General features: G+C 38.2%; 1 long non-coding RNA gene across 1 annotated transcript; it reads right to left on the bottom strand.

Annotated features, from left to right (window-relative positions):
- Positions 1-670: 670 nt before the first annotated feature.
- Positions 671-11,858, bottom strand: LOC122447406. The gene is made up of 3 exons (XR_006271216.1): positions 11,733-11,858; positions 7,395-7,478; positions 671-2,654 (listed from the first exon to the last, which is right to left on the bottom strand). It is a non-coding gene; the product is annotated as an uncharacterized LOC122447406 (long non-coding RNA).
- Between the last annotated feature and the right edge of the window lie 524 nt (positions 11,859-12,382).

Raw genomic sequence — 12,382 nt, forward strand, 5'->3', positions numbered from 1 at the left:
GTCATGTCTGACTCTACAACCCTATGGACTGTAGCCCACCAGGTTTTTCTGTCCATGGGATTCTCCAGGCAAGAATACTGAAGTGAGTGTGTTGCCATGCCCTCATCCAGGGAATCTTTCTGACCCAGGGATCAAACCCGCATCTCTTATGTCTCCTGCATTGGCAGGTGGGTTCTTTACCACTAGCACCACGTGGGAAGCCCCACAGGAGGACTCTGGGAAGCTGCTAAACACTCTACAATGCAAAACACAGTCCCCCACAAGAAAGAGTATCCAATCTGAAATGTCAATAGCACTGAGGCTGAGACAAGTTTAATTAGAATGATACAGGGCAGAAGTAGGTAAATTTTTCCTCAAAGGGTCTGATGACAAATATTTCAGACTTTGCCATTTCTATAGTCTCTACAGAAATTCAGGAATTCTGCTCCTGTAACGCAGCAGCCATTGGCAATAACAAATTTTATTTCTAAAAACAGGCAGCAGGACCCATTTGGTTGTCTCGCTTTACTTTGCTGACTCTTGATCTAGGTCATTTCTCCCCTTAAAAAATGCTCTAGTTATTTCTGGAATTAGAAAGAATTCCAATTATTATGATGACTCTTTGGTAGTAGGGGTCTACATTTAGGAATCACATCCAATATGAGTGTTTTGTTTTTTTTTAATATCTAATTCTAACAGGAAAATTAAGCCTGTGCAATGGCAGTCACAGATTTTTTAAATGTATTCTCTATTTTGAAAGGAAATAATTTTTCCACTAAGATTTCATAAAACAGATATCTAAATTAGACAACATGGCACCTCCATCTTCCCCCCACAAAAAATTTGGCAAATGAACCAACAAGAGTAGGTTCACAAACTGCTTCTATAAACCAGAGATTCTTACTCTGTCGTGGTGCTATGAGAAGTCCTCAAACAGATCCAGGGGTTTATAAACTTATTGAAATTATATGTAGAATACAGTGGGTATGCATGTATGTGCATTTTCATGATGTCTTAGACTTCCTGAAAATTTAAGATTCACTGCTAAACTATGCAAGGTAATTCAGAGAGTGCTTTCAAGAATGGACTACTTTTCAGAGGCTACCAGAACAATTGAAAAGCACTACACAATAGCAGATTTGATTCTGTGTCTTTGATAGACTGAACTGGTTGTTATAGATTACTCATAGTTTCTGATCAACTTCATGAAACTTGGCCTCCAATTTGTGTTATCCTCAATATGGAGAAGGAAATGGCAACCTACTCCAGTGTTCTTGCCTGGAGAATCCCAGGGACAGAGGAGCCTGGTGGGCTGCCACCTATGGGGTTGCACAGAGTCTAACACGACTAAGTGACTTAGCAGCAGCAGCAGCAGCAATACGGTTTAGATGGCAAAGGTACATTTCTGAATCTAAAGCGTTGGTATCAATTCTTTTTTACTGCCTTGTTACAAAAGTCATCTAAGAAGATTTTCAAAGATAAATATATGTAGTGATATAATGTAAATTTTTAAAAGATGAGAAAGATAGAGGTGAAAGGAAAACATGCCAGGACAAAAACAGAGCCAATAATAGAAATGTTTCTACTACGAACTCACTACACACATCAAACATGTCATTTGGTTTCTTGCTGCTTCTGTTTCCTAATCTTTAGAACTGAAATAGATGATTTCTACATGGCATTTTCCTTATACTCAGGATTTATCAGTGGCATAGTAATCAGACAACAAACATTTACTAAATCTCTATTGTGAATATAGCGCTTCATTAGGTGGTACGGTGAGTCAGATACAAGTTTCGCCTACTGAATCATTAACCTCACTTCCTGTATTAAGCGTGCTCTTTTGGAAGTTTCTTCTGTCATCCGGTCCCACAATAATCAACTTATGAAATCAAACTTAAATTATACTTTGACTAAAGAAAGTTTGTATGAGTCTCCTCAGAATGAGAAAGCAAATAATGGAGGAAAGAATGATAAATGAGAGAAAGAATGGGAGAAACTGTGGAACTTTGAGAAACAAAAAAAAAAGAACAATAACTTGCAATCACTGTTTCTTTTAGCTGTTACAAAACATCAGATTTGAAAAATAATATGAGAAATAGATCTAAAATGGGAATGAAATTCTGCACATATTCAACACTGGTTATTGGAATCATCAACATGGGGAGAAATAAACATTATCCTTTCCTATGGGAGTGAGTATAAAGGATATCAGGCAAAAATAAAAAGTGAAGAGTTTCTCCTTTAAGACTTAAATTATCAAGATGAAACAGACCAGATGGTGGCAAAACATGTTCTTCCAATATTATACAGATATTTATTAAGGTGACATTGAGTTTAAAGCATCAATTTGCTTGGTTGGGGAGTCCATCCATTCACATCATACTAAGTCAGAAGCTGGAAACTCTACTTTTCTTCTTTTTGCTTTCATTGCATAAGGGTATATTGCTGACTCATTCTGATCCTTGTGGGCGATGTATGCATTCTTTAAGTTATGGAACATAGCCGCATCTTACTGCTGTACAACAGGAAAGTAGAACTGCTCCAAGCAATGAATACTGAGTCTCTATTTTCATGGTTGTTACTATGTAGTCACAAACAAAAATTGATGATGAAAGAATTAAGTTAATCTATCTCATGCAATATCATTAGTCACTTCCTGGTTCTGGAGCTCCCTAAAGCAAAGAGAGAATAAAATTTCAAAATATTACATTGCTAGTCAGCTTTATAGATATCAAGTTTGTACAGGCACATAAATCAAAATCTATTCAAAGTAAGGAGCAGATGTTTGAATTATTTCAACAAAATAAAATCATCTCCCTCTCTTACATGCTACGAATCCACAGTCTTTTCATAAGTATGAAAGCTGTAAAAAAGATTGAGATTCATCATTTAGGCGATTTACATTCCCTTTGAGTTTTTCACACCAAGTGGTGGGACCTGAGGACATCTTGTTATTTCCATTATCATGGCCATTTGTAGTGAGCAGTCCCACTGTATACTGAGGCAGAAGTAGGCACAAACCACATGCTGAACTTTTAAAATAATAATAATCTTTCTTGTTGGCATTTTAGTCTAAGTTATCCTTCCAACCAACATTAAGAATGTGGCAGAAAGAAAAAGAATAATAATGGGAAAGAATTCACAGAGGCCTCAGAAGACTTCATTTAGATTATTTTTCAGCAGACTACATATTTTAAAATATATATGACTATGAGAGGGAGTCTGGGATACGTGTGTATGTATGGCTGAGTCCCTTTGCTGTTTACCTGAAACTATGACAACATTGCTAATCAGCTATACTCCAAAACAAAATAAAAAGTTTAATTAATATATATATAAATATGTATATAATATATGTGTATATTTGTTTTACACTCTGCTTCCTTACAAAAGTTGACTATAGACTAACACCTAGATAAGGCACATTAAGACAAATGATTGTAAGATTAAACTGAGTCTGTCTGAAAGATACAAAACAAGTGACACCATTGCTGAAGAGGTAGTTCCCAATCCTTCTTAGAACATAAATTTTTATCTATTTTATATACGTCCTACAATGAGATATCAGAGAGAACAGAGCTTGTTCATTGTTTCTACATGGACCACAACCCCCAATACATTTTATATATAGCAGAACTTTAGCAATTATTAAACTTGGCTTTCCTACCATGCAGTCTGCAGGTACATGTCACAGAAACACTACTTCAATGAGGATCACTTATTTGGATTTACTTTCATACTTAAGGAAATTTTCACCCTTGTATAGAATTCAAGATGAATCTTCACACTGAATCACTATGGAAAAAATCTTGTTGAAAAAATCTCTAACATCAAAAAACAATAATAACATAAACTGTCTTAACTTCTGTGTTCTAATAAAATGTTATAGTTAGGCTCCAACTGAATCTCAAATGTAATTGAAATATATAATAATGCAGAATTAAAAATCTAATAAGGATAGTTTGGAAACTAATTCACATATTTATCTTAGGATAAAATATTACCAAAGTAATAAATCATACATCTTGAACAGTAGAACAGATTTTCTGTCCTTTGTTAAATCATTGTTTCAGTAAAACTGTTAAAAGTATGAGTGGGAAAAATTGCATTATTTTATCTGTAACACCAAGAAAAAATATGACTCTGAAAATATTGTTTAGATATATAAGGAAATTACAAAATGTCAAAGTCCTTATCACCTGGAATAGCTTCATAGATAAACATTAACTATCCCACTAACTGTATGCATCACGAGAATTAGAATTACCTTTTTAAAGTCTTTGTATCCCAGCTCAATACTAGCTCTTCAGAATTATTTAATGAACAAAAAAATAAATGAATGAATGATTTGAGGGTAAGCTAACATAATACCCTTCACTGCAGTAGCCATAGAATGTACACTTCGACTTTCTCTTTCAACCTCAGTTGTAATAGGCGCTTTAGTTAGAATATCCAGCCATATTCTTTTACCGAGGTTGTCCTTGTTAAATTAACCAGATAAGCCTGGGATGTAATGTTACCCAAGCTAATGAGATCAGTGTTCTACAGGCTTTTTTCTCCCCTGGAGCTTCGTTTAGGGGTGTAGGGGAGGCATGGATTGGCTTTGTTAGGACAGACCTAGAGCTGGTCTTATTCTAGGTGTTGTCTTTTCTGGGTTCTAAGAGAAGTGTTGTTATCTCCTTCTCTGGCAGGGCTGAAAACACCAATGTCTTTCTGCATACCCTCCCCTCAACGTGCTTAGCCCTGATCTATTCTGCTCTCGGTTGTGTAGTAGCTGTTCTCTAGTAATTTTCAGGTGGTCTTACCCTGCACTGATGAATACCCAGACTTCAGCCATAGACTCATCGATGACCCCAACATGGTCTCCTGGGTACCCCTCACTCCCTCATTTCTGTTGTCCTGGTTCCAGCCATTTCAGTATTCCAAGTCTGATCTCATCTCCTCAGCTCAGTGAAATCACCATATTCAACACATACTCTAACTCTCTGTAACACAGTAAGGAAATTATCTCCAAGCAGAATGGGTGTTTGTGAGATTCATCTCAAAAATTTTCTTCCCTGAGTTAACTGTCTAAAAACGAATGTAATGGACTGAAATTATGAATAGAGTAGAGTAGAATAGAATAGATGGCAGCATATCTCTAATAAAGCTAAATACTTTGTGAAACTTTGATTTAAGTTAAATATATCTATATGTACACTGGATATCAAAGTAAAAAATATTGCTTACTGTGATTCACATTCCAAAGAAATTTTTGAAGTTATTGAATCATATCAACATTCATGAACTTGATTTGCTTTAAATACAGAATTGAAAAAATCTCAGACACTGTCAATTCAGAATATTTTTTGAAGATTAGTATTTTAAAAATCAAATATTTATCCATCCTTTCAGCAAAAATATTACAAAGTAATTAGATAATTTGACTTATTCTAAGTATAAAAGAAAGGATTATTGTGTAAGAGAATAAACCTTCCACTTTCTTCCTTTGACATCTTTCAGTGATTCTCTAGCATTTACCCTTGTGCCTCTCCAATTTTAATGTGCATCTGAGTCACCTGGGGATCTTATTAAAATGCAGATTCTGATTCTGTGAATCTGGAGTTAGAGTTTGAGGTTCTGCCTTTCTAACAAGCTCCTGGTTGGTGCCAATACATCACTCAGAACCTAGAGCAGAGGCCAGGACACTTTTTTGGTGAAGAGCCAAATAGTAAATACTTGAGATTTTAAGCCACATGCAGCTCTTGTCTCTCTTCCTCCTCTTCCCACAGCAATTTTTTTAAAATGTAAGACCTTTCTTAGCTCATTGACCATACAAAGTGTGGTGCTGGCCTACAGACACTGATCTAGAGCAGCCTGGCTGGTAGAAATTAAATGCAAGCCACCTATGTCATTTTAAACTTTCAAGTAGCAATGTTTTCTTTAAGTAAAAAGAAGCTAATTTTAATATGTTTTAATATGTTTTCTTTCATTAAAAATATCCAAAATAATAGTTTTTAACATATAATCATATAATAATAACATAAAATACCATAAAAATTATTGATTAGAGGGTTTTTTCAGACTGAAAATTCATGAGGATTTTATACTTAGAGCATTTTCGTTTGGCCTCATCACATTTCCACTTCTCAGTATAACCACCTGTGGCTACTGGCTACCATATTGGACAGTAAGGTTCTAGAAGAAAAAGCTCAAAATTCTTCTTCCTTTGGTACATGATGCCCTTTTTTAAAATTGAAGTATAGTTGATTTCCAGTATCATGTTAGTTTAAGGTATACAGTGCAGCAATTCAGTTATACACGTACATAAAATGATACCCTTTTTGACCCTCCGCTGTTTACCCTTCTAGCTTCATGTGCTACCTACTTCTCAACCACTTACACTTGACATTCTAGTCACACTGTACTAGTTCCTTCCCTTGAATATATTGTTCCCTCTATTTGGAATGCCTTCATGTCATCTGTCTCCTACCTGAAAACTTAACTCACCCTTCCCCTAAACTGATGCAATAACAATAGGATTAAATGCTTGAAGAAGACAGTAGAAATTTATGAAAAACAATTGTATAATGCTACATCAATGAATACTGATGTTATTATTTCATAGTCTATCTTTAAATAAAATTGAAAATTTGGTAGGCCAAATGTTACACACCTTAGTACTAATATTAAGGTATCACTACAATATTAATATTGATGTTCTATATGGTAGGAAAAAAGATGGATTTTCTTCCTTTAATAGAGTCTTTTTTCAAAAAGCATGTAAAATGGCATCTTTAGATATGCTTGATGCCATTGCCTATATTTGACAGTCATGGAAGCTAAGACTTTCAGAAGGTTACATGATTTTGTCATGGGCTCAAATAAATATATTGAAGATTTCATGTTTTCAAGAAAGTCTTTGAAAATAGATAATTCTTAACTCTCTGAGGGGAAAGATCCCCTGGAGAAGGAAATGGCACCCCAGTCCAATGTTCCTGCCTGGAAAATCCTATGGACAGAGGAGCCCAGCAGGCTACAGTCCATGTGGTCACAAAAGAGTCTGACCCAACTTAGCAACTAAGCAACAAAACTCTAAGATAGTCAAACTGTGCTTACTCAGTAGATGAAAACAAGTCAACTAACTTCTAAGAGACGAAGTGTGATATATTTCAAAGAAATCAGTATTCTCCAAAGACTCTGCTATTCTAAGTTTAATAATAATTTTTTGTCCCTGAGAGTGTAAAAAAGTTACAAACAGCACAGACCCCAGTTTCTTCATCTATAAAGAGGATCATAACAAGAGCAGTGACCTCCAGGATCATGGTAATAACCAAATAGTATGTTATCTTACTCAAAACTTCCCCCTAAGATTTTGTTTCCATGACCTGAGCACATCTTTAACAAAGTCAGATCTCCATGCACAGTCTTACCTCAGAGGTTCAGGCCTGAACAGAGAATTGTGTCCGGAATAGATCAAAGGGCTTCCCAGGAGGCGCTAGTGGTAAAGAATCCGCCTGCCAATGCAGGAGACATAGGTAACATAAATTCAATCTCTGGACTCGGAAGATCCCCTACTGTAAATAATGGCAACCCGCTGTAGTATTCTTGACTGGAGAATTCCAAGGACAGAGAAGCCTGGTGAGCTACAGTCCACAGGGCCACAGAAAGTCGGACACAACTGAACACACATGTACATAGATCAAAGGAGGTGCATTGTGAGTGATGGTTTGGAAATCCTTCTAATCCTGTGAACTTTGGCTAATATCAGTGATGCTGACCCTTGGCTGAACATTAGTATCTCCAGGGCACTTATAAAGGTATCAATGCCCAGCCAATGATACCAAAATTGCTGGGGGTGTAAACTAGGCAGAGGTAATTTTTCAAAGATCCTGCCTCCCCCAACCCCAAGTGATTCTAATGTGCAGTTGGGTTGAAAATTACTGGGTCCATCAGCATCAGGTTTTTCATTTGCAAAATAGGACTATCTTTGCTCACAAATATAAGAATTAAAAGAGACAATGTATATAAAGCACTGGGCACATTTTAGATATTTGATAAAAAAATCTTTCTTATCCTCATGCTCCTTCAGTTAATTCCCTTACATTCCACTAATTTCTTGGACACTAGAACCGTTTTCTTCTCTAATAGTATCTTTTCAGTGGGTTTATTTATTTGTTGCTTGTAGTTGAAACCGACCCACAGCTTTTGGCAGTGATTCAACCTCAACCCACGTGAGGGATACTTTATATTTCCCCACCAGCAACATCAGAACTTCCCTAAGCAGAGACAGGCTGTTAAGAATTCCCTCCCTCCCCTCTAGCCGATCAACCTACCCCCAAACTCCCAGAAAGATTCCCCTTAAAAATACTGTGATTTTTAGTGATTCCTGCATTGGTATCTTTCTTTTTTTTAATATCTCTTTAAAACTGCAGATCCCTAGGTCCTGCCCTTAACCTACCGAAATAATCTCAGGAGTTACAGCTGCCTTTTTACAGCCTATCAGGTGGTTCTTACGTGCACTAATGTTTGGGAAACGTTGGCAAGGAGAAAAGAGACAACTGTAAACACAGCCATCAAATAATTCAGGTTAATCTCCTACATACTACAGTTTACTCCGAGACCAGGGAGGAATATAACGCCAAGCTTTTATTTATTTATTTTTTAACAGCCAACTTCTCTCTAGTTTCTAAAAGATTTTCTTGACCTTCAAATTGTTTTTTACTCCCATAATGTCTCTTAAAGTGAAAGTAAAAGTTGCTCAGTCGTGTCCGACTCTTTGTGACCCCATGGACTATACAGTCCATGGAATTCTTCAGGCCAGAATACCGGAGTGGATGGATAGCCGTTCCCTTCTCCAGGGGATCTTCCCCACCCAGGGATCGAACCCAGGTCTCCTGCATTGCAGGTGGATTCTTTACCAGCTGAGCCACAAGGGAAGCCCAAGAATACTGGAGTGGGTAGCCTATCACTTCTCCAGGGGATCTTCCCGACCCAGGAATCAAACCAGGGTCTTCTGCATTTCAGGTGGATTTTTTTACCAGCTGAGCTATCAGGGAATCCCACAATGTATCCTAAATATCATCCAATTCAGTAGCTTGTTTTATAAGAAAATTTGTGACTTTCCCAAAGTTACCAACCTGGTGGCACCATATGCTTTTAAGGGAATAGCTGTCAACAAGTCTTTCAAAAGACAAATACCTTTGTGTTGGTGGCTCCATGAAGTACAGCTCTACATTGGCCAGAATTTGTGCATACACAGTTCTGCCACCTCTCCCAACCCTGCCCCTTTAGCAGTTTCTTCTCCTTTTCTCTAAAGTTTGGAAGCATATCCCATTGCACAAAGTCAAGGCATGGTCAGTAGTCAAGGATAGCATCACATGAACAGCAGATTTTAAGTATATCATTGAGCAAGAAAGATTTCTACCTGGGCTGTAACAGATTTAGAAATGATTTACTTAGAGAGACCTGAGATTGTTAGGGCAAAAGCGCCTTGCACACAGGTAAATGATTGTCAGAGACTTGGGGACTACTAAATCCCAGTCCTACCTTAGTGACACATCATCCCAGCTACTGACTTCCAAATGCATGAGAGAAGTCAGCACAGAGCCTTATTTGTCCTCAAATTCGGAAGAACCAACTCAACAAGCAATGGAAACCAAGAACAGAGCTATCGCTAGAATAATCGCTTTCACAGTCACGGCTTTGGAATTTGTAAATGTACAGATACAAGGAGCATTACCCATGTTTACTTAACTTGGCTTCCTACTATTATTGCTTTCATTTTTATTATGAAGTGTTTTTACATTTCTGAAGCTTGATTCATTAAGTAATTGCCATCCTTCTATCTGGGTCATTGGTCATATTTATTGCAAAAGAAAAAATACAAATCATTATTCAAGAGCAAATTCCACATATTTTCCACGTCCTAAACTTTTCAACCTCTCTTATTTTGTGCAGGGTTGATTCGTTCCAAGGAATAGCACATTCCCCAGAGGTAATCAGACTGAAGCAGGAGAGGAAAGGTTGGTCTTTAATAGAGAGGACCACAGAGTTTTTGCCTGCCCTTAATATTAGGCTTTGTTTCTGAACATTATTAAGAGGTTTTCAAAAGAAGTCTGTGGTTAGATTGGTTAAAATTACTCTAACTCCCAAATTCTGGGGAGCATTCACACACACACACAAATACACACACACTCTTCTCTTTCCTCTTCTTGTTCACAGAATAAGGGCATTGTTTTCCTCAATTCATTTCACTGTTGAAGAAAATATAAATGAAACACGGCAGGATGAATGGATCACATCACTAACTTAAACTGCCCCATGCATGCTTTTCACTTTCATGCATTGGAGAAGGAAATGGCAACCCACTCCAGTGTTCTTACCTGGAGAATCCCAGGGACGGGGGAGCCTGGTGGGCTGCCGTCGATGGGGTCGCACAGAGTCGGACACGATCGAAGCGACTTAGCAGCAGCAGCAGCAGCCCCATACATGAAAAGAAGAATACATAGTTTGCAAAATAATGGGATGTTTGGAACATGTGTGTAGAAAGTGTTCTTGTTTACAAACAATGTATACAGCACTATCCCTGTTTCTTCAGCCTTCTCACTGTTTTTTTCATTCCATTCTTTTTCCACTACAGTCATTGTAGAGTCTAGATAATCCTTTTTTAGTTGAGTTCCCTGGATTGCCCTCTAAGCTATTTTTAAAAGCCCATACAACATAAACAATTTAATATTTTTAAAAGTCAAAAGCTACAGGAAGCCCCTAAATGAATGGAAAGGAAAGGCCTTTTCACCTTCTAAACAACCTTTTCCTAGGAAAGCCAGTGCACCTGGGGAGGCAGAGCAGAAGAAGGCAGCGTTTCCCAAGGGTTTGCTGCCATGCACTGTTAGGTGCCTTACTAGAGACCTTGATTTCCCCCATGACAACCTTGTAAAATCAAAATTATTATCCCCACTTAACAGATAAAGAGCAGAGAACCAGAGAGGTGAAATGACTAGCTTGAGATTATAAAACAATAAATGGAAAGGCTCAGTCCAAAGCTAGGCTGGTTTAACTGGCTTTAAAGGCTATGTTTGCTCTTCCTGTACTGTTCAAAGATGAATATCTGTTTCTTTGCAAAGATACCATAGATTGTTTCCATGGAATACAGGATTTTTGTTTCTTTGCTTGTTTGAATTTGAGGCGGGGGCGGGACGGGGAGGGGAGGGGATTAAATCCTGTGGGTTATCTGAGTTGCTGTCAGGAGAGAGAGAGTTAGAACCAGGAGACTATGGTGTCCTCAAGCCCAGAATGATCTCCATCTAAAAGTTAGTTGTGATAATCAGTTATCTGTCGAGTCCCTGATGCTGGGAAAGATTGAGGGCAGGAGGAGAAGGGGGCGACAGAGCATGAGATAGTTGGATGGCATCACTGACTCAATGGATATTAGTTTGAGCCAACTCTGGGTGAGTGAAAAGCAGGAAAGCCTGGCGTGCTGCAGTCCATGGGGTCGCAAAGACTTGGACATGACTTAGTGACTGTATTCTTATCAAGTCCAGCTGCTCCCACCTGTGAAGCAGAAAACAAGGCAAACCCAACTAAGACATGTAGAGCTGATGAGACATTTGGACGCACATGATTGGCAAAGAGGGCGTGACTTGAGCCCCTGAGAGACGGTACAGAATGTGCTGCCTGGACCCTTCTCTGAAGGTACCATGGTCTCTTTGTATTCCTCAGGGACCCACTCACATGCAGACTTTTCACTGAGAAATGGGATGTTTCCTTACCTGTTGCCTCTCAGAAAGCCAATGACGCCAGATTGTAGAATATCACCATCCTGACGAACGGGAGCCTCATTGGATCATGGGGCCGAAAGAGGAAGCATGGGAGCCGCTTCTGAGTGAGAAGCAAGGACATCCTTAGTCACAAGCTGTTCTTGCTTTTTGCTTTAACCATGTGATAAACCGTGTCATAAAAGAGAACAACAAAATAAGGGAACATTATGTCCCTCCACACCGCGGTGATTTCCCAGAATCCTTACAACACCCAAGGCAAGTACAATGGAAAGAGCATGAACTCTGGAATTGGAGTGATCTGGTTTTGCATTTCAAATAAACAATTCGCTAGTTAAATTAACCGCTCTGAGTCCCTGTGTCCTCACCTGTAGAACAGGGATAATAGTACCAATCTTAACACATTGTTCTGAGGATTAGAGACAATAGGAGCGAAATGTCTAGACGAAACTCAAGAAAGGGCCCTGCCATTATTGGTTGGTTATTTTAGCCTAAAAATGGCCCAGGCATAAAATGGCAAAGTTTGAAGGAATCTTGGAGATCTATTCCAACAGCTTTCCAATGTAAAAATTGTCTCTCTCACATCTTTGATAGATACAATTTGACTACTTTCTGCCTTGGTAGACAGTCTGGGCCCACTGTTG

Source organism: Cervus canadensis, chromosome 9 (assembly GCF_019320065.1).
Source record: "Cervus canadensis isolate Bull #8, Minnesota chromosome 9, ASM1932006v1, whole genome shotgun sequence".
NCBI classification, from domain to species: Eukaryota; Metazoa; Chordata; class Mammalia; order Artiodactyla; family Cervidae; genus Cervus; species Cervus canadensis.